General features: G+C 44.5%; 1 protein-coding gene across 6 annotated transcripts in view; it reads right to left on the minus strand.

Moving 5' to 3' along the window:
• Positions 1-14,156, minus strand: part of LOC130295730 (phospholipid-transporting ATPase ID-like) — a 196,135-nt gene extending 181,979 nt beyond the window's left edge. The window contains exons 1-3 of one of the 6 annotated variants that reach the window (XM_056546803.1): positions 13,698-14,156; positions 13,187-13,302; positions 8,826-8,893 (exon numbers count right to left, since the gene is read on the minus strand). The gene's annotated coding sequence lies outside the window, so the exon portion shown is untranslated. Of the gene's footprint in view, positions 1-8,825; positions 8,894-11,946; positions 11,970-13,079; positions 13,303-13,697 lie in introns of those variants that run through there. The other 5 variants (XM_056546799.1, XM_056546808.1, XM_056546824.1 and 2 more) reach the window with 5 other exon arrangements.
• Between the last annotated feature and the right edge of the window lie 9,883 nt (positions 14,157-24,039).

Here is a 24,039-nt window from a genome sequence, read left to right on the forward strand (position 1 = left end):
AAGGATCCTTCCAGTACTTATCAGCTGCTGTATACTCCAGAGGAAGTTGTGTAGTTCTTACCAGTCTGACCACAGTGCTCTCTGCTGCCAGCTCTGGCCATGTCAGAAACTGTGGTTCGCTGTGGGGATTTGCTCCTTTTCTGGACAGTTCCTGACATGGACAGAGGTGGCAGCGGAGAGCACTGTGGTCAGACTGGAAAGAACTACACAACTTCCTCTGGAGTATACAGCAGCTGATAAGTACTGGGAGGATTAACATTTTTAAATAGAAGTTATTTACAACAACAAAAAATTTGGAAATTTTTTTTTTCTCCGGAGTATCCCTTTAAATAAAAATTTATTCATTCACTTACGGCAAACAGTGAAAATTCTGAGGATCTGAAGAAGACTGGACCTCTGGAAACTTTTGACTTTATAGCAGTGATTTGCAACCTGTGGCTCTGCAGCTGTTGCAAAACTACTACTCCCAGCATGCCCAGACAGCCGAAGGCTGTCTGGGCATGCTGGGAGTTGTAGTTTTGCAACAGCTATAGAGTTACAGGTAGCAAATCACTGCTATAAAGTCACCATCCCACAACACAGTCACATCAGAGGTGACTTCAGGGCCACCGGATAGGTCTACTTCACTTTCAACTCCTTATGTAAACCCAGACGAGGAGACGCGGCGAGAACATAAGTGGCGTCTTCCAAATGCACTTACTGGGTGGAATGTTCCTTCCCATAGGGATGATTGTGACTGGGGCCCAGGGTTGTGCGCAATTACAAAGCAGATTTATCAATAATGTCACAAGTATTATTCATGAAAATAGTGTAAATTTAATTTAAAAAAATAGCACCCTCGAAGCATTCATAGCAACCTTCCGGCTATGTTAAAGGGGTACTCCTCTGGAAAACATGTATGTATATTTTTTTTAATCAACTTCTATTACTTTTAATTAACTTCTATATCAAAATCTTAACCCTTCCAGTACTTATCAGCTGCTGTATACTACAGTGGAAGTTCTTTTTTTTTTTAATTTCTTTCCAGTCTGACCACAGTTTACTAAGCGTGGAGGTTAAAGGGGTACTCCACTAGAAAACTTTATTTTCTTTTGAACCTCTTCAGGACGCCGGGCGTATGCACACGCCCTGCATCCCGAGTCCTTAAGGATACGCCCATGGGAATTCCGGTCCCCGCCGCTAGCCGGTTGGGGACCGGACCAGGATGCCTGCTGAAATCATTCCGCAGGCATCCCCGCACATCACCCAGGGGGGTCCTGAGGCATTCCCCCCCCCCCCCCCCATGTCGGCAATCGCAGAAAATCTCATGTCAATTCAGACATGCGATTTTCTGCTATTCCAGGCTGATCGGGTCTCTGGTGACCCGATCACCCGGAAAATAGGGATGATCGGAGCTGTCAGTGACAGCCCCGATCATCCTGAGGGCTAGGAGCGAGGTCGCAGTGCTCCGATCTCCTCCTATCCCCTGCCATTGGTCAGAACTGATTCTGACCAATGGCAGCGCAGGACAGTGGGTTGCCATGGCAACCCCCCATTCTGCCCACGCCTGGATGTCGTAGGGAACGTGGGGAGAAGAGGGAGGCCGGTACTTGGATTAGAAAATGCCTGGGGACCCCCGATCATCGCTGGAGACAGGCACAGGTAGGGAAACCACGTTGGGGGGGGGGGGGGGGGGGCAATGAAAGTGAAAGTAAAGTGATCTTTACTGTGGCAACCACTAGGAAGGCCAAACTGCAACTCCCAACATGCCCAGACAGCCAAAGGCTGTCTGGGCATGCTTAGAGTTGTAGTTTTGCAACATCTGGAGGGTCACAGTTGGAGACCACTGTTACAGTGGTGCCCAAACGGTAGCCCTCCAGATGTTGCCAAACTACAGCTCTCAGCATGCCTCGACTGCCCAGGCATACTGGGAGTTGTAGTTCTGTAACATCTGTCCCTTCAGATTTAGCAATTTTCATGACATTTTTGAAAATTGCTGCTCTACTTTGAAGCCCTCTAATTTTTTCAAAAAGCAAAAATATGTCCATTTTATGATACCAACATGAAGTGGACATATTGTATTTGTGAAGAAAAATAAAATTATTTGGAATATCCATTTTCCTTACAAGTAGAGAGCTTCAAAGTTAGAAAAATGCAAAATTTTCAAAATTTTCATGACATTTGGGGATTTTTCACCAAAAAAGGATGCAAGTAACGCTGAAAATTTACTACCAAAATAAAGTAGAATATGTCACGAAAAAACTATCTCAGAATCAGAATATTCGGTAAAAGCGTTTTCGAGTTATTAATTTGTAAAACGACGGTGGTCAGAATTGCGAAAAAGGGCTCAGTCCTTAAGGTGAAAAAGGGCGTCGTCCTTAAGGGGTTAAACCAACTGGTGCCAGAAAGTTAAACAGATTTGTAAATTACTTCTATTTAAAAAAGCTTAATCCTTCCAGTACTTATCAGCTGCTGTATACTCCACAGGTAGTTCTTTTCTTTTTAAATTTCTTTCCAGTCTGGCCACAGTGCTCTCTGCTCTGCTGACACCTCTGTACATGTCAGGAACCGTCCAGAGCAGGAGAGATTTGCTATGAGGATTTGTTCCTGCTCTGGACAGTTCCTTGCATGGACAGAGAGCACTGTGGTCAGACTGGAAAGAAATTCAAAAAGAAAAAAACTTCCTGTGGAGCATACAGCAGCTAAGTACTGGAAGGATTAAGCTTTTTTTAAATAGAAGTCATTTACAAATCTGTTTAACTTTCTGGCACCATTTAGTTTAAAAAAAAATGTTTTCCAGTGGAGTACCCCTTTAACCCCCACGCTTAGTAAATTTCTCCCATTGTCTGTTATTTAAGGAACCAGAAATGTATAAAGGATGTAAAAGGAGAACTCCAGCCAAAACTAACATATCCCCCTATCCACAGAATAGAGGATAAGCTGCTGATGGCGAGGGCTCCGACCGCCAGGACCCCCCGCGATCTCCAGAACAGGACCCTGGCTGTCAGTGAGGAGCATGTGTCAACTACCAGTAGACGGCACGTGCTTCATTTATTTTTACGGAAGCGGCAAAGGTGCTTGAGTGCTGTACTCAGGTCTTTTTGGTGCTCCCATAAAAATTAAAGGGGTACTCCGGAGGAAAGCTTTTTTTTTTTTATTAACTGGTGCCAGAATGTTAAACAGATTTGTAAATTACTTCTATTAAAAAAATCTTAATCCTAACAGTACTTATTAGCTGCTGAATACTACAATTCTTTTCTTTTTGGAACACAGAGCTCTCTGCTGACATCACAAGCACAGTGCTCTCTGCTGGCATCTCTGTCCATTTTAGGAACTGTCCAGAGCAGCATATGTTTGCTATGGGGACAGTTCCTAAAATGGACAGAGAGCTCTGTGTTCCAAAAAGAAAAGAATTTCCTCTGTAGTATTCAGCAGCTAATAAGTACTGGAAGGATTAAGATTTTTTTTTTAATAGAAGTAATTTACAAATCTGTTTAACTTTCTGGCACCAGTTGATTTAAAAAATAAAATAAAAAAAAAGTTTTCCACCAGAGTACCCCTTTAATGGAGATGGCAGATGGCACGCGCTCCTCACTGAGAGCCGTGTCCTGTTCCGGAGATCAGGAGGGGTCCCAGCGGCCGGACCCCCGTGATTAGCTCCTCATCCCCTTTTATGTGGATAGGGGATAAGCTAGTTTTGGAGTTCTCCTTTAGAGGGGTACTCCACCCCTGAACTTCTTATGCTTTGGATAGGGGATAAGAAGTCTAATCACAGGGGTCCGGCAGCTGGGACCCTTGTGATCTCTGGCGCGGCAGCCCAGTAATCTGTGCCGGATTACAGGAGATCACAGATGCCACATCTCCCTCCATTCATGTCAATTCATCACATGTCTGGCGGCTGTGGTCAAGGGACACGCCCCCTCCCATAGACATGAATGACATTACATTACAACCACGGCCACCTGAAGTCGGAGTTCTGAATTAAATGTTCAGAACGCCGGGGTGCCAGCCTGGAAATCATGGGAGATCCCAGCGGATGGACCTCCCGCAATCACATATCTTATCCCCTATCCTATGAATGGGGGATAAGATGTCTAGGGGCGGAGAAAACAGTGACAATAACACTGTACTTTGCAGTGACATCACTTGTTTAGCCACAAAATCTAAGGAAAAAACTAATTATTTGTGGGGGCAAAATTGAAGAAAAAAAATGGGAAAAAAAAATCCACAATTTTGCGATCTTTGGGGGGGTTTCGTTTCTATGCAAAATTGATATATTAGGAGAGATTTCCCAAAATATGTGCAGAGGAAAACTTGATCAGTTGCCCATAGCAACCAATCAGATCGCTTCTTTCTTTTTTAAAAAGGCCTCTGAAAACTGAAAGAAGCGATCTGGTCTGCACCACTCTTCCTCTACACAGGTTTTGATAAATCTTCCCCATTATGTTTATTCACACAACAAGCTAAAAGATGAGAAATTGGAGCACAAAGGTAGGATTTTTTTAATGTAAATGCGCCAGCACTGTCTGACATGTACTTCACCTCTAATTGGGAAAAATGATCATGTGAGCCATAAACGCCTATGATATAAAGTTACAAATTTTAAAATTGACCCAGTTGGCGGATTTGGGAGCAGAGTATATGACACCTTTTTAGTTCTGTTAGTTGTTATAGCCTTGTACCGAAATAACCTGCCCCAGTCTCTCTGCACGCCCACTATCACCCGCTAACCTCTGTCCCCAATGCCATATATATGTGTATCAGGGGTATGTGCGTCAACCAGCTCACCCAATTCTGCCCCAATACAGTCATCTCAGCCGTGCAACACTCACCATGTGATCATCTATCAGCCAATGACTGTGGTCGATTTCATCACAGGAAATTCCCACTTTACCCTTTTTATCTTATCGGTTCATTTCTATAAAGTCCCAGTAAGATTACGTCTACAGTTTCCTGTGGTCACCTCGTAAAGTTACTAACACTTAGGGCTCAAAGCAGCCGCAACCATGTGAAGACTTTAATGGCTGTGATAGTGTTTGTTCATGGTTCTCTGTAGGGTGTACTCGGCTTTACCAGTATACAGTCCTCTTATTCTTCACTATTATAGTAGTTATATCCTTGTATATAGCAGCAGTATTATAGTAGTTATATTCTTGTATATAGGAGCAGTATTATAGTAGTTATATTCTTGTATATAGGAGGCAGTATTATAGTAGCTATATTCTTATATATAGGTTACAGTATTATAGTTGTTATATTGTTGTACATAGGAGCAGTATTATAGTAGTTATATTCTTGTACATAGGAGCAGTATTATAGTAGTTATATTCTTGTACATAGGAGCAGTATTATAGTAGTTATATTCTTGTACATAGGAGCAGTATTATAGTAGTTATATTCTTGTATATAGGAGCAGTATTATAGTAGTTATATTCTTGTATATAGGAGCAGTATTATAGTAGTTATATTCTTGTATATATAGGAGCAGTATTATATTAGTTATATTCTTGTATATGGGAGCAGTATTATAGTAGTTATATTCTTGTATATAGGAGCAGTATTATAGTAGTTATATTCTTGTATATAGGAGCAGTATTATAGTAGTTATATTCTTGTATATATAGGAGCAGTATTATAGTAGTTATATTCTTGTATATGGGAGCAGTATTATAGTAGTTATATTCTTGTATATAGGAGCAGTATTATAGTAGTTATATTCTTGTACATAGGGGCAGTATTATAGTAGTTATGGTATATTCTTGTACATTTAAGCAGTATTATAGTAGTTATATTCTTGTACATAGATAGCACGATTATAGTAGTCATATTCTTGTATATAGGAGCAGTATTATAGTAGTTATGTTATTGTATATAGGAGCAGTATTATAGTAGTTATATTCTTGTATATTGGGGGCAGTATTATAGTAGTTATATTCTTGTATATAGGAGCAGTATTATAGTAGTTATATTCTTGTATATAGGAGCAGTATTATAGTAGTTATATAAATCCAAGAAGCATGTAAAGAAAGGAGTACCGCACTCACCCACTGACAAAAGCCGGGAACAGGAAAGGTTTATTTTCACGCCGGACGGCACTTTCTCTGGCTGGCTTGAAACTAGTCGTGTGTGGCTTTTTTCTCTCCTCCACGTCCTGCACCTGTTATTCCGATCTTATGATCTGAAATAAACCTCTCCTGTTCCCGGCTTTTGACAGTGGGTGAGTGCGGTACTCCTTTCTTTACATGCTTCTTGGATTTATATGAATACTATACCGTTACCTGCACCTCCAGGTCTAGCCTGGATTATCAGTCCATCTGCACAGCCTCATATTGTATGCTAAGAACTTTACCTGTTACTAAGGGAGACCACACAATAGTGCCACTCATCTTGTTGGACTGTTATAGTAGTTATATTCTTGTATATAGGAGCAGTATTATAGTAGTTATATTCTTGTACATAGGGGCAGAATCATAGTAGTTAGATTCTCGTATATAGGAGCAGTATTATAGTAGTTATATTCTTGTATATAGGAGGCAGTATTATAGTAGTTATATTCTTGTATATAGGGGCAGTATTATAGTAGTTATATTCTTGTATATAGGAGCAGTATTATAGTAGTTATATTCTTGTATATAGGAGCAGCATTATAGTAGTTATATTCTTGTATATAGGAGCAGCATTATAGTAGTTATATTCCTTTACATAGGGTGCAGTTTTCATGGTAGTTTTAGTATTAATGTGTCAAGACAATTCATTTGGCAGGTGTTACTTCCCTCCCTCTTTTCCCTTCAGCAGCTTATACAATATACTGTACATTACATAGTAGGGGGTGACAATGAAACGACTCAAAATAAAACAAAAAAGCAATTTAGTGTAATCTTTTTTCTTACAGTCATGGCCGTAAATGTTGGCACCCCTGAAATGCTCCTTTAAACTCCCCTGGGACAAGTAACAGGTGTGGGCAATATAAAAATCACACCTGAAAGCAGATAAAAAAAGGAGAGAAGTTCACTTAGTCTTTGCATTGTGTGTCTGTGTGTGCCACACTAAGCACAGACAACAAAAAGAGGAGGAGAGAACTGTCTGAGGACTTGAGAACCAAAATTGTGGAAAAATCTCAACAATCTCGAGGTTACAAGTCCATCTCCAGAGATCTAGATTTGCCTTTGTCCACAGTGCGCAACATTATCAAGAAGTTTGCAACCCATGGCACTGTAGCTAATCTCCCTGGGTGTGGACGGAAGAGAAAAATTGATGAAAGGTGTCAACGCAGGATAGTCCGGATGGTGGATAAGTTCCACAGATATTCAAGCTGTCCTGCAGGCTCAGGGAGCATCAGTGTCAGCGCAAACTATCCATCGACATTAAAATGAAATAAAACGCTATGGGAGGAGACCAAGGAGGACTGAAAAAGCAAGACTACATTTTGCCAAAATGAACTTGAGTAACCAAAATCCTTCTGGGGAAATGTCTTGTGGACAGATGAGACCAAGATAGAGCTTTTTGGTAAAGCACATGATTCTACTGTTTACCGAAAACAGAATGAGGCCTACAAAGAAAAGAACACAGAACCTACAGTGAAATATGGTGGAGGTTCAATGATGTTTTGGGGTTGTTTTGCTGCCTCTGGCACTGGGGGGCCTTGAATGTGTACAAGACATCATGAAATCTGAGGATTACCAATGGATTTTGGGTCACACTGTACAGCCCAGTGTCAGAAAGCTGGGTTTGCGTCTGAGATCTTGGGTCTTCCAGCAGGACAATGACCCCAAACATATGTCAAAAAGCCCCCAGAAATGGATGGCAACAAAGCACTGGAGAGTTCTGAAGTGGCAGCAATGAGTCCAGATCTAAATCCCATTGATCACCTGTGGAGAGATCTTAAAATTGCTGTTGGGAAAAGGCGCCTTCCAATAAGAGAGACCTGGAGCAGTTTGTAAAGGAAGAGTGGTCCAACATTCCGGCTGAGAGGTGTAAGGAGCTTATTGATGGTTATAGGAAGTGACTGGTTTCACTTATTTTTTCCAAAGGGTGTGCAACCAAATATTAAGTTAAGGGTGCCAATAATTTTGTCCCGCCCATTTTTAGAGTTTGGTGTCACATTATGTCCAATTAGCTTTTTTTCCTCCCTTTTTTGGTTTAGTTCCAATACACACAAAGGGAATAAACATGTGTATAGCAAAACATGTGTTACTGCAATCCTTTTCTGGGAGAAATACTTCATTTTCTTGAAAAATTTCAGGGGTGCCAACATTTACGGCCATGATTGTATATAATGTCTTGCTGGATCATTCCTATTATGGTATAAGTTGTCCATTCTCAGCATAACAAGAATATATATGTGTTTATTATTTTATTGAAAAACTGTTCAGCATTCAGACACTTTGTGCATATGTAAATAATTAAATAAGTATATATATATATATATATATATATATATATATGGTTTTATTATAATAATATTAATAAAAATTTCATTTAATAATTAGACAATTTTAAGATGATCTCCCCCTGATGACCACCCCCACCATAAATACAGTCCCCATACACGGCTCTGATTCTATTGGATTATCGCACATTGTGTATATAATCTTATATTATGGGATATAGTACAGTCACATGTAGCATGTAGAGCAGTGTTTCCCAACCTGTGTGCCTCCAGCTGTTGCAAAACTACAACTTCCAGCATGCCCGGACAGCCAAAGGCTGTCCGGGCATGCTGGGAGTTGTAGTTTTGCAACAGCTGGAGGCACGCTGGTTGGCAAACACTGATATAGAGTGTAAACTCCTCAGCCCAGCGGGTTTGCTTTAGCAGCAGATGTATTATAGAAAAAATAGGTGCTTACCTGTGTCTTGTATATTGGCTTCCAGGGGGGTCACAAATCTGTCAGGGGGTCAGCAATATCCTTCATCACTGTGTATGGGAGAAGGGCGGATGGCAAGGATTTTAGGGGGGGGCTGTACAATAGGGGAGACAGATAGCAGTGGCAGCAGGTGACAGGCAGGAGATGGGGCAGGGTAGGACTGAGTAAATAATGGAAGCCGCCCTTTGGACTCTGACTTTTACAGCAGGTGTTATATAACACCTGTAGATGGAGATCAGTGACAGGCCAGAGATAGGGGGCGACACAGCGCCCCCAGAACACATGCTGCACTAATGGAGCAGAGCAATGTCAGGGGGGTAGGAAGCTGTGTGTTGTCTCTCCCAGGTAACAAGCAGCCCGAGGAGCAGACAATACACATGTCAGACTGGTTTATGTGATCAGGACGCTAACCTCACAGATCCCATTACCTGCGGTACTAATGCAAACATCATACGGTACTATTATTATCATGTCCGACAGGTGCAGAGAATAGTTAGTGTGGGGGACAGGATATGAGGACGGGATATGAGCACAAGATATAAGGTTGGGATATGAGGACAAGATATAAGGTTAATTCTAGAGAGAGGGAGGAAGGCGCCTCATGTGCGGGATCAGTAGATCTTGCAGGTGGGGGTAGGGGACGGTAATTCCCAAGCCGCTTACCAAAGTTGGTTGTGCGCCCACACACAACAAGGTTAAACGCAGAAGAGATATAGAAGAAGGTCCACTGCAGCCCTCCTGGGTAAGAGTAAAATCAAAACCGAATGACCAGAGAGTCAGGAGTTTGTCTGGCGCAGAGAGGAACCATCAGGCAGCCAAGTAAAATCAATGGATTTATTAGATGCAACGCGTTTCGCTGCGCATGCGATATGGGGTTGGGATATGAGGACAAGATATAAGGATGGGATATGAGGTCAGGATATGAGGACAGGATATAAGGTTGGGATATGAGGTCAGGATATGAGGACAAGATATAAGGTTGGGATATGAGGTCAGGATATGAGGACAAGATATAAGGTTGGGATAGGAGGATGGGATATGAGATTGAGATATAAGGATGGGATATGAGGACAAGATATAAGGTTGGGATATGATAACGGGATATGAGGATGGGATATAAGTTGGGATATAAGGTTGGGATATGAGGTCAGGATATGAGGACAAGATATAAGGTTGGGATATGAGGTCAGGATATGAGGACAAGATATAAGGTTGGGATAGGAGGATGGGATATGAGGAAGGGATATAAGGTTGGGATAGGAGGATGGGATATGAGATTGAGATATAAGGATGGGATATGAGGACAAGATATAAGGTTGGGATATGATAACGGGATATGAGGATGGGATATAAGTTTGGGATGTGAGGACCGGATATGATGACAAGACAAAGTAGGGATGTGAGGACAGGATATGAGATCAAGATATGAGGATGGGATATAATGAAGGGATATGAAGACAGGATATGATGACGGGATGTGAGGACGGGATATGAGGACGGAATATGAGGACAGGATATGAGGAAGGGATATGATGATGGCATATGAAGACAGAATATGATGACGGGACATAAGGACGGTATATGAGGATGACATATGAGGTCAGGATATGAGGACGGGATATGAGAATAGGATAAGAGATCGGGATGTGAGGATGAGATATGAGGTCAAGATATAAAGGTGAGATATGAGGATGGGATATGAGGACAGGATATGAGATGGGGATATAAGGCCAGCCTATGAGGACAGGATATGAGGTCGGGATATAAGGCCAGCCTATGAGGACAGGATATGAGGTCGGGATATAAGGCCAGCCTATGAGGACAGGATATGAGGTCGGGATATAAGGCCAGCCTATGAGGACAGGATATGAGGTCGGGATATAAGGCCAGCCTATGAGGACAGGATATGAGGTCGGGATATAAGGCCAGCCTATGAGGACAGGATATGAGGTTGGGATATAAGGCCAGCCTATGAGGACTGGATATGAGGACGAGATATGAGTTCGGGATATGAGGACGAGATAAGAAGATGGGATATTAGGTCAGGGTATGAGAAAGGAATATGAGGTCAGGGTGTGAGGACAGATAGAAGGTCGGGATAGGAGGACAGGTTAAGAGGTTCAGATATGAGGTTGAGATATGAGGACGGGATATGAGGACATGATATAAGGACAGGATAAGAGGTTCAGATATGAGGATGGGATATGAGGACGGGATATGAGCACTGGATCATCATTGTTGCTTTTCCTCTCCCACAAGGTTTAAGTAGGAAAACTGGACAACGCTAGTTTTGTATATAGTCTGGGTGAGACGGGGTGACTATGGTGACTGTGTTGGTGTGGGCAATATGGTAAAGTATATGTTACATGTTTTTTTTAACATAATGGCCCAGATTTATCAATCAGCCTGAAACCCTAATTGTCTGGTTTTTCCCACAGCAACCAATCAAAGCTCAACTTTCACTTTACAAGAGCTCGTTAAGATATGAAAGTTGAGCTGTGATTGGTTGTTATGGGAAAAACCAGACAATTAGGGTTTCAGACTGATTGATAAATCTCCCCCAATATATCCCTTGTGAGATCACAAAAGATATTCATACACTTTATTTCTTTAGTTTGAATTTTTCCACTGTAAGGGCACTTTTACACGTACAGGATCTGCTGCATATTTTTGCTGCATATTTTCTGCAGCTGATCTTTTTACCCATTAAAGTTAATGGGTAGCAAAATCATCTGCACAAACTATGCAGCAAAAATATGCAGCAGATAGTGTACGTGTGAACGTACCCTAAGGGCTCATTCACACGTGCATATTTTCTGCTGAAGATGTGCTGTAACAAATTTTGCTGCCCGCTACAGCCAATGGGCAGCAAGATCTGCTGAAGCAAATCTGCAGCAGAAAATGCACACGTGTGAACATACCCTAAGGGCGGATTTATTTGCAGGTTTCCTGCTGCGTATTTGAAAGGGGACGGGCTCTGTCCGCAGCAGATTTTCCGCTGCATAATTTCTGCTGCAGAAAATCCGCGTCAGACCCTACTTCAATGAGGCTTGCGGCGGATTTTCAGCAGCGGAAAACCCGCAAATGAATCGTGTGAACGTACCCTAAGGCTTGGTGCAGACACAATTTTTCCCATGTCACATGGTCTCCAGGGGGTGTGGCTAATGCTGCAGTGGGTGGGTGAAAAGCATTACTAGGGTAAATTCCTTCCACTTTGCTATGTACCCACCCATGGCTGTCCGGACATGCTGGGATCTGTAGATTTGCAACAGCTGGAGGCACACTGGTTGGGAAACACTGATGAAAAAAGTCAATGGCTTAACAGAAATAATCACAACATAACAATTCATTGCTGATTAATTAACTATTTTTGACGCTGTTAATGGATGAGATTTCAAATCCACCGTCTACGAGCCCCATGTGAACACACCTTGAAGAACATGTTACCATAGACAAACCCAAACGACAAACCCAAACGAATAGAGTAGAACCCCACACCCTTCCACTGAGGACCCTCCACTTATAAATCATTCATAGAAATTAGCATGCAGTACCACAGTTTGCCTGAAGGAATGCTATTGCACAGCAGTTATTCAGGTTGATTGAAGAATCTCCATGATCAGCTCATCTAAAGCCAGATGAATATGAATTTGGTCACTGTCCCTTTAAATAGTGCTTTTATAGCAGCTTTACTGAACTTAGCAATCTTTATGGTGCTTTCTTGCAGATGTAAATGTTACCTGTTGAATATGTTCTCAATGCACTTTACTGAAACTATTGAAGAGGATATTCACAGGTTGACTTACCGTGATGCAATATGAAGATTAATCAAGCATTAAAGGGGTACTCAGAGTTTGGAACAAACTGTTTCGAATGCTGGAGCCGATGCCGGGAGCTCGTGACGTCATATCCCCACCCCCTCATGATGTCACGCCCCGCCCGCTCAATGCAAGTCTATGGGAGGGGGCGTGACAGTTGTCACGCCCCCTCCCATAGACTTGCATTGAGGGGGTGGGGTGTGATGTCACGAGGGGGTGGGGCATTGACGTCACGAGCTGCAGGCTCCAGTGTTCGGAGCAGTTTGTTCCAAAGGCTGAGCAGCCGAGTACCCCTTTAACTCTGACTATAGGCAATTTAAGAGATTAGTGAGAGGCCCTTGTTCTGCTTTTATTCTTTCTGACAAAGACAAATAAAACTTCTTCTTGGAGATGAACAACTTGAGCACTTTATACTCACAGCGTTGACAGGGACAATGACTTGACACTAGACAGGATTTACCTAGGTAAGACACTTTCGGCCTAGGTGTACACATAGCAATAAGCATAGCCAGAAGGAGTGCTCACTTTGGTGGCCTAAGCCAGACTACTCTAACAAGTTTGGGTCCACTATTCTCCTGGGAAAGGGAGGCTTCTCCCACAACCACTGGTTGGGAGGATCATGTGACCAAGGCACCAGTCATCTGTAATACAGTAATACAGATTTTAAACCATTACACTTTTTGAAATGAATATGATGACACATTTATACATGTACTTCTTAAAGGGGTACTCCGCCGCTAGACATCTTATCCCTTATCTAAAGTAATGGAGGATAAGATGTCTGGTTGCGGGGGTTCACGCAGCACCCAGCATTCTGAATGAACACTGGGTTCCGGCGGCAATGGTCATGATGTCACGCCACACCCCCTTGTGACATCGTGCCACACCCCCTCCATGCATGTCTATGGGAGGACGGGGCGTAACTGCACGAGGGGGCATGGGCGTGACGTCATAATGCTCAGAACGCTGGGGAAGCGAAGTACCCCTTTAAGGATAGTAGCTGCACCAATGGTACTGGTACACGACACGTACTTACCCGCTATTGATTCTGTCAGACAGATGGAGAGGGAAGCTAGGTATCACCTCAGACAAGCACTTGTGTTTGGAAAGAGAAAGTGTGTGTGTCTGGGGGGGGGGGTGAGCCACTGCCAGACAACTATGGCGTCAGCTCATCTCCTCATGGACAAAAGTATATATATATATTAGCATATCTACTGTCTAAGACAATAGATGGGGGCTTTTAGTGACACCCTTGGCTTTGGCCTTCAAGGTGCCCTCGTTCTCCGGTGAGGGATGACACAGTCCAGGTAGGTTGGCGCACAGGTGGCAGTGTTGTTACGTGTGATGGATAATGACCGCCACACCTGCTGCTATGATAGCGTAACACACAGACAAAGTGCATGGGGTAAAGTCCACCTGTGAGCAGCGGGACTGTAAGGGAGAATAAATATATTACTAAAGCTAGGCACGAAGGGAGATTTATCAAAACCTGTGCAGAGGAAAAGTTGCCCAGATGCCCTTAGCAACCAATCAGATCGCTTCTTTCATTTTTAACTGCAAAATGAAAGACGCAATCTGATTGGTTGCTATGGGCAACTGTGCAAATTTTCCTTTGCACAGGTTTTGATAAATCTCCCCCCTTTAAACACTCCATTTCCACCGATATCGGGGGGAGATTTATCAAAACCTGTCCAGAGGAAAAGTTATCCAGTTGCCCATAGCAACAAGATTTCTTTTTTCACTTTTAACAAGGCCTGTGAAAAATGAAAGTAGCGATCTGATTGGTTGCTATGGGCAACTGGGCCACTTTTCCTCTGGATGGGTTTTCATAAATCTCCCCCGATATCGGTGGAACAGAAATGACAGTAGTTTTTGAATAACATCCTCACAAAGGTCTTTTGTGCTTCTGTGAAAATATCAAAATATGCGAGAGTTTACTTTCGTGCCAATTTGGTTTTTTTCCTTGCCAAAATTGCAAAAAAAAATAAAAAATTTGCTCCAAAATTGCAGATTTTGTCAGCAAATTTTAAATCTCTGGAAGCATCTCACGTAGTATTTCATGATTACTAGGGCCGAGACGAGGGATAGCTGTGTGGAAATACGATGGCCAGGGACCCCCGCGATCTCTGTGCAGGACCCTACGTTCCTGCACCTGCACTTAAAGGGGTAATCCGCTGCCCCAGCGTTCAGAACAGGATCGTGACATCACTGCCATGTCCCCTTGTGACATCACATCACGCCCCGTCAATGCAAGTCTATGGGAGGGGGCGTGGCAACCGCCAGCTCCAAGCGTTCCGAATGCTGGATAGGGGAGTACCCCTTTAAGTGCAGGTGCAAAGACCATGAAAATTTTTAATTTTTTATTAACATTTGCCAATAATTAATGAAAAAAAAAACAACTATTTTTGTGATTTCTACACTAGCAAAGATGGTGCGAAATGTTTGATGTAAAATGGACTCTCACCCCTTTGAAAATATAATGAAAAAACATGAAATTTACATAACCACGCCCACTTTTGAAAAACTGGCATGAATAGTATAAACCTTGGATCATCACTTTGATATTTGATGGAAACTTTTTTGTGTTGAAATGTTGGCACGAAAGGCAAAATTTTTGACGTGAGGAGTTTTGAATATCTCCCCCTTTGAATATCTGACAGAAACTTTTTTTTGCACCCAAAAAATGGCACAAAACGAGAAAATTTTGACGTGAGGAATTTTTAATATCTTCCCCATTGTGTTGCTGTACATTACAGATTCATATATAATGGTGTAGTTCCCCAGCTGCCAAAAAAAACTACATCTCCCCATCAAGCCCGTCAGCCTTTGGTCTGTATATGACTTTTCAGAATCCATAAGTGACATCTGGTGGCCTCTACAAGTACTGCAGGGCCTAGTGACTTCTTTAGCAGTTACAGCTGGGTTCACACAATGCATAAAAAATAGCACCGCTGCAAAAAGATAGAAAAAAGTTATAACCCCTTGAGGACACAACCAATTTTCATTTTTGCATTTTTTCCTCCTCGCTTTTTAAGAGACAAACCTAAAGAATACTGGACTGTACAGTGCAACCCAAAATCCATTGGTAATCCTCAGATTTCATGATGCCTTGTACACATTCAAGGCACCCAGTGCCAGAGGCAGCAAAACAACCCAAAACATCATTGAACCTCCACCATATTTCACTGTAGGTGCTGTGTTCTTTTCTTTGTAGGCCTCATTCCGTTTTCGGTAAACAGTAGAATGATGTGCTTTACCAAAAAGCTCTATCTTGGTCTCATCTGTCCACAAGATGTTTTCCCAGAAGGATTTTGGCTTACTCAAGTTCATTTTGGCAAAATGTAGTCTTGCTTTTTTATGTCTCTGTGTCAGCAGTGGGGTCCTCCTGGGCAGGGGCGGACATATCACTTGTTCAGCCGGTTCGGCTGCACAGGGGCCCAGCGTGTTAGGGGGCCCCCATAGTAGCCCAGGTTACAGCCTGGGCCTCACAGTCTGGGCCCCTGCAGGGCCCCCTGCCAGTACTTCATACTCTATGCTGCAGCAACAGGTCCCGCACCTGCCGCTGACAGCAGTAATTTACCTTTAAACCGGCTGGGGGAGAGGACAGGCGCGGGGGGTGATGGGAACAGACGTGCCCCGCGCAGGCACGCACGTTTGTTCCAAGCCCCTGATGTCACGTGTCATGGCCTCTGACCCCGGCAGAAGCGACAGGAGCAGCAAACCCTCCTGCCTCACACGGCCGCATTCCTGAGCAGATAAGGTGAGGAGAGCGACGGTCGGGTGCAGGGCGGTGGGTGAGGGGATTGTAATGATGATGAAGAGGACAGGAGGGGTGTTGAAGAGGTTGGTGGTGTAATGATAAGGAGGATTGGGGTTCTGGGAGAGCTTTGTGTTGATAAGGAGGACCAGAAGGGGGGGTCAGGGGTGTAGTGATTAGGGGGTTTAATGTTGATTAGAAGGACTGGGGGGGGGGGTCAGCTGTGTAATAATGATGAGGTGCTTAAGGTATATGAGGTGATGAGGAGACTGAGGACGGAGTGCATGGGGTGCATGGGGTGATGAGGAGACTGAGGATGGAGTGCGTGGGGTGTATGGGGGTGATGAGGATGGAGTGCATGGGTTGTATGGGGTGAAGAGGATGGAGTGCATGGGGTGTATGGGGTGATGAGGAGACTGAGGATGTAGTGCATGGGTTGTATGGGGTGAAGAGGATGGGGTGTATGGGGTGATGAGGAGACTGAGGATGGAGTGCATGGGGTGATGAGGAGACTGAGGATGGAGTGCATGGGGTGATGAGGAGACTGAGGATGGAGTGCATGGGGTGATGAGGAGACTAAGGATGGAGTGCATGGGGTGAGGAGGAGACTGAGGTTGGAGTGCATGGGGTGATGAGGAGACTGAGGATGGAGTGCATGGGGTGATGAGGAGACTGAGGATGGAGTGCATGGGGTGTATGGGGTGATGAGAAGACCGAGGATGGGTTGTGTGGGGTGTATGGGGTGATGAGACTGAGGATGGGGTGCGTGGGGTGTATGGGGGAGATGATGAGACTGAGGATGGGTTTGCGTGGGGTGTATGGGGTGATGAGGAGACTGAGGATGGAGTGCGTGGGGTGTATGGGGTGATTCAGTGGTGTATAGTGGTTGGCAGTATTATAGTAATAGAGTACAGTGGTTGGCAGTATTATATTCAGGGGAACAGTATTTGGCAGTATTATATTCAGGGGTAAGGTATTTGGCAGTATTATATTCAGGGGTACAGTGGTTGGCAGTATTCAGGGGGCACAGTGGTTGGCAGTATTATATTCAGGGGTACAGTGGTTGGCAGTATTATATTCAGGGGGTACAGTATTTGGCAGTATTATATTCAGGGGTACAGTATTTGGCAGTATTATATTCAGGGGTACAGTGGTTGGCAGTATTCAGGGGGTACAGTGGTTGGCAGTATTATATTCAGGGGGTACAGTATTTGGCAAGGTTATAATGATTATTGTCATCATACAGAGGATGAGGATCTACTGACAAATTAAGGAACCAATGATGTCCAGGTGTCAGACTCTGCAGAGAATATGGAAGAAGTCCTGGTGTCTGGACCAGATGAAGAAGAAAAGTAAAGACAACAGAGAAGACGTCACTCAGGTCAGTGATATCATTGTGTATTTTTCTAACTGTCCCATCAGAGCTGTAGTCACTGATATCATTGTGTAGTCTCCTGACTGTCCCATCAGCTGTAGTCACTTCAGACATGATGGGAGTTGCAGCTTTCCAACATCTGGGGAGCCACTTGAACCAAGGTGATTGGTGGGGGTCCCATGAGTCAGACCCCCACCATAAAAATGGGCTGTTTATTTTAAAATGCCTGAGCCTATTTTTGGTCCCAGTCTGGCCCTGCCTGTAAGTCACTTCTATCACTAAGGATAAGAAGCCAAGGAACCAGGGGGTGCCAAGGGTTGTCGTGCTAAGTCCAGGGGTGTGAATGTAAAGGGGAGCACTGCCCTCTGCCTCCCAGCTAGATACGGGTCAGGCTGACCTGGGGGAGTACTCACTGGGCCGCACACTGAGAGGGACAGGGGACACCCGGAGCCCACCTCAGGAGCCGTTCCATCCACCTGTGGTGGACAAGGCAAGTGGCGACACTACATGCACGGGGTAAGTGGAGGCCCTCTGGTGGGGTCTAGGTACATGAGGGGGCACAGTGCTGTGGGGGGGGGGGGGGGGGCCAGGCACATTCTTTGCACAGGGGCCCTCTGCTGTCTGTGTCCGCCCCTGCTCCTGGGTCTCCTGCCATAGCATTTCATTTCATTTAAATGTCAACAGAAAGTTCGCCCTGACACTGATGCTCACTGAGCCTGCAGGACAGCTTGAATATCTTTGGAACTTGTTTGGGGCTGCTTATCCACCATCCGGACTATCCTGCGTTGACACCTTTCATAAATTTTTCTCTTCCGTCCACGCCCAGGGTCATAAGCTACAGTACCATGGGTTGCAAACTTCTTGATAATGTTGCGCACTGTGGACAAAGGCAAATCTATATCTCTGGAGATGGACTTGTAACCTTGAGATTGTTGATATTTTTCCACAATTTTGGTTCTCAAGTCCTCAGACAGTTCTCCTCTCCTCTTTCTGTTGTCCATGCTTAGTGTGGCACACACAGACACACAATGCAAAGACTAAGTGAACTTCTCTCCTTTTAATCTGATTTCAGGTGTGATTTTTATATCGCCCACACCTGTTACTTGCCCCAGGTGAGTTTAAAGGAGCATCACATGCTTGAAACAATCTTATTTACCACAATTTTGAAAGGGTGTAAATAGTTTTGTCCAGCCCATTTTTGGAGTCTGGTGTGACATTATGTCCAATTTGCTTTTTTCCCTCCCTTTTTTTGTTTAGTTCCAATACACACAAAGGGAATAAACATGTGTATAGCAAAACATGTGTTACTGCAATCCTTTTCTGTGAGAAATACTTCATTTTCTTGAACAATTTCAAGGGTGCCAACATTTACGGCCATGACTGTATATATGTTTGTATTGTTAAAGTGTACTGTTTCTTTAATGTTTGTACCACATGGTTGTTACTCAGGAGGCACTAGTGACCAGGTGATCCCCCCATGTGACCTATGGGCTCCTTGCACAGCCCCCCTACATAACAAGGGGAGGGGATGCAATCTCTCTCTTAGTGTGGTGTCCCGGTACCGTATTACATACAGTACCTTGGTAGGGGTCCCCAAAGTCAGAGTCCCTAGGAACTGTGGGGTCCTCAGTTCTTCCCCTAGTCCCCCCTTAAATGGTTAATATATGACTCAGGTAAATGTAAATAAATGTATATAAAAAAAGTGTACTTACCTTGCGCTAGCGTCGCAGGACCTGCGGGTCACGTGACGAGGCTCTAGTCTCTATCATAGTTAGAAAGGACCTTTGGAGGTTCATGGGACATGTGATACCCACAATGCTTTGTGAAGCTGATAGACAGATGGCATGGACCAATCCTAGAACGGCCATCCTTTCCCCATTATTCTCTCTCTTGGGTTGCTGTCACTGAATGAGGTAGGACCTCCACAACTTTCAACGACAATTACTAGGCCAAAGCCTTGCGGCATCGGCTGAATCAGTTAGCGAGTTCTTCTAAATTTCCCCGCAATTATTGGCAAGGACCCTGGACCTAAACATAACCCTAAATCCAGCGGATCTGCGCATACTAAATCCCTACAAGCTAAAGAACTTACTAAAAGTCCCAACCAACTGTCAATCTCAGCTAAGCTGTTCATAGACTCTGTTACAAAGACTGTTCTTATGTTCGCATGTTACAGAAAATCTTCAGTAAAGTTTATGCAAGTTTTCAGCGAAGCTCTGGTTGTGGACAATACTTTATTCTGCAAGCACCTATCGTCCTTGGGAAGGGTGGCGATAGGCCAAGACATACAGCATTTAACCTTCACACTGGCATCACGACTGACAAGGGTCAATAGCACCCTTTATAACCTGCACAGCAACATTCCGACCACCATTCACCCCCACAAGGTACCACATTAGCACATTGCTACTTCTGCTGAGGTCCAGTGTAGTCAAGTTGTTCCAGTGTCTGTGTCCAGAGCATTGGAGGCCTCAAGCCTAAAGTCCTGCAGCCACAAGTCTGTCATCAGTAAGTCAAGTCATCTTATTGTCAGTCACCATCTCTGTCAAGTCAAGTCCATCTGTAATCACTGTCCCGGCAGTAAAGTCAGTCTAACTACTGCAAGTCCCAACAAGCTTGCGAGGTCACTGGTCACCTCACAGGGATATTTGGCTTTACAGCAAAAACTATATCACCTGTCTTGCCTCAGTAAAGCTGCCGTTATCCTTAATCTGGCGTTGGTGTCTTAAGTGCCCCTGCCTAGCCCAGGATCAGCAGTATTACCCTCGGGTGGTTAAGGCTAAACCACACCCTAGCGTCACAACAAGAAGGGGTTAATACCATCTGCCCCTTGGGTCATAACATCTGCCCTGCATCTACCCTGCACCTCACACTGCAACGCCACAATTTTTTGGCGTCACGAACAGGGTACGGGCGTGCACCATTTACCACAAGCCACAAGTCCTCCGCCCCACTAGTCTGAACTGTGTCTGTACTGTCTGTAAAAATCACATGCCGATGCAACAGAAGACTTTACCAACTGGACCACAACAGGAAGTTCCTGAGGCGCAGCCATATTGGAGGTTCCGGCGGCTGCGTCTGGCTCCACTGTCCCCAGTAAAGCACCCGCTGCACAACAGACTCTGCATATACTAACGATCATGATTAGCAAGTCTCCGGTGCCAGTGGCGAGTTGCATTAACCCCCTAGTGCCCAGCAGCGTCAGTCAAGACTAAGCTGCTGCAGCACCTCATCAAGCATCTTAAAGGGACAGCGCACTTAAGTCATCTTAAAGCGACAGCGCACTCAATTTCTCTCAAAGCGACAGTGCACTCAATTCATCTTAAAGTGACGGCGTACTCAAAAAGTCTACAAGATGTCAGCACACAGCTCTCCAGATCAACCAGGCAACAGTGCCCCTTCATCTCCAGCAGCTGGATCAGCTGCTGCCCCAGCAGCCAGAATGCTGCCAGTCATGCCTGAAGTCCACATCAACAACCTGGGTGTTCCAGCATCAGCACTGGTATTCATGGGGAACCCTGTCCTCCCAAACTACAATGGAGACCCTTTCACCCTGAGGGATTTCAAGCAAAGGATCCAGAGTTTGTTTGTCTTTTACCCTCTTCCTCCTAATCGACAGGTGCCATTGCTCACAGGACAACTCCAGGGACCAGCGTCAGCGTTAAAGTCCGCACATGGCCCGCCTCCGAGAAGGCAACTGTAGAGCAGATCTTTGAAGGCCTGTACCAGGTATTTGAGTCACATTCTCCGTCAGAGGTACGTATCCGGTTGTATAAACGGCGACAGAAGCCAGGTGAGACTTTAAGAGCTTATGCCGTAGCCTTACAGAATGCCCTAGAGACTGTTCAAAAATTAGATGGTATAACTCTGGAGCAGGGCAACAAGGTATTGATGGATAGATTTATCGATGGGGCTCTTAATAAGTGGGACAAAGCAAAGTTGAGAATGCTAGCAGTTCAGAACTCTAGTCTGTCCTTCCCCGCTTTTAAAAGACTGGCTATTCAAGTAATAGAATCTGGTACTGAGTTGGAGGAAGTTTGCATATAGATATATAGCCCCTGAGGAAGACACCTATTTGTCCGAGGCGCCCCTCATGGCTCCTAAATTCCTGAAGAGGTCCAGCTCAGCATCTTCTCTCACAGAAAATGTGCCCAGGCCTACTCCCCCTGAGGAGGTGAGGCCTAATCACCGGGCACCAACCAATGTGCCTAGGCCTACTCCATGCCCAGAGGTGTGGCCTAATCAACAGGCACCGACCGATGCGCCGCGGCCTACTCCACCTAAGGAGGTGTGGCCGAACCAACTGGCACCTACAGTTGTACCAGTGGCATCAGCTGCTGAAGTAAGTGTGGTGGTCAATGTTGATCCGACCATCATACAGTCCCGGCTGACCAATGTGGCCTGGGGCACCTATGCCAACCCCATGAGGGAAACCCAACCTCGTGCTCCCAGATTCATGTCACAGGGCAGGAAGCACACCGACAGGCGAGGCTGGAAAGCACATATCTGGAATGTTGTATGTTGCTAACTGTTTGGTACATAAGTACCTCTTCTATTATTGTTTCAGGTTATTGTTATCGGCAACAGTCCAAGTCAAGTGCCTGACAAGACTTTGTCAAGAAATTCCACCGTTTGTAAAGCAACTATTTTCGTAAGTTTTTGCCCGGCTCCGGCCGAGAGACTCCTGGCCCTAGGAGATTCTATTAAGTCTTGTACCCGGCCACGGCCGTAATTCTAACCAAAGACTCCATAATGTAGTGGGACTACTGAGCCTTGCATGAACTTAGTTGTATATGTGATAGGAGTAATATATACTTTGTGCACCATTTTGCACTCAGGAATATCAGGTGAACCTAACCTGATCATCCCAGTCATTTTTCTGGTGATACTTAACCCTTGTGCCTACAAGCAATAAAAGTTATGTTTACTACTATGTAATAAAGTGTAAATGGTTTACTGTACACAGGTGCGGGATTTTATAGAGGTGTTATAGTGATTCTACTCAGGTACTGTCCCAGCTCCACTGGGAGGAACGGAGAAAAAAAAACACCTAACGCCTAACAAATCAGATACCAAGACTGACTCTATTAGTATACACATAAATTCAGTACACATAAGATCTAATTAGTGTACATACGTAAATCCAGTACAAATAGATCACAAATTCATGCACATAAAACATTAACCTACAGTTAAATGTACTTCAGGGACTGTAACCTTTCTATGCCAGTCCACACCACAGTGGACACCACTGTTGGACAATGCACTAAATTTCATGTAACTAATGCTATTTCTTCTTGTCTTTGCGTGCCCAGGGTACTTTAGTGGCCAGAAGGTATGCCTGTAGCTAACCAAATGCACGTATAAAAGTAAGGTAACAGTATGTCAAATGTTATCTAGAATAAAGTGTTCAAGGGGTAAGTGTGTTGTACCGATAGACCCAAGCAGCCAAGGCATTGGGCAGAAAGCCTCAGGCAACCCAATCCGAAATCAGTGTCTAACAGAAATAACCAGTGGTATAATATAAAATATCTACCAACCAAAGTAACAGTGATCTAATGTAAAAAGTAATGTAATGTCAAGTGTATGTTTAAGCACTGCAATTAGCATGCAGACCATATATACCAGTCTAATGTTCTATTACTCAGTCAGTTATAATCAAAGGTGATAGTACTCATAAAATGTAATATCATAATCATATGTAGTTCTCATTCGCCATACCCTGCAACGTCACCAAAAAAGAGCACCCCTCCATTCCATCCAGAGTAAAAGGCCTAATCAGTTGGTCGCACTAGACCATGTCAAGTTGTCTTCTACCCGGTCCAGGTACACTTATGCTCTCACCATTGTCAGGATCCGGACTGATATGCGGGGAGGACACGGGTAGTGGATCCTCTGTGCCAGAGAGGCGATGGCGTGGGCCGTACCAGGGGAACGGAATATAAGGGATTACTGGTTTTCACCAGAGCCCGCCGCAAAGCGGGATGGACTTGCTACGCCAGGTAACCCCCAGGTGGTTCCACCCGGTAGCGACAAAACCACTCTGGCGGCTGAGACTGGCGCGGGACACAAGGACAAGGCAAAGTCAGACATAGCAGAAGGTCAGGGCAGGTGGCAACGGTTCGTAGTCAGGGGCAACAGCAAGGGTCTGGATACACAGGCAATGGGCTCACAAAAACGCTTTCACTGGCACAAGGCAACAAGATCCGGCGAGGACAGGAAGGGGAAGTGGGTTTATAAGTGTTT

This window comes from Hyla sarda, chromosome 1 (assembly GCF_029499605.1).
Source record: "Hyla sarda isolate aHylSar1 chromosome 1, aHylSar1.hap1, whole genome shotgun sequence".
NCBI lineage: Eukaryota > Metazoa > Chordata > Amphibia > Anura > Hylidae > Hyla > Hyla sarda.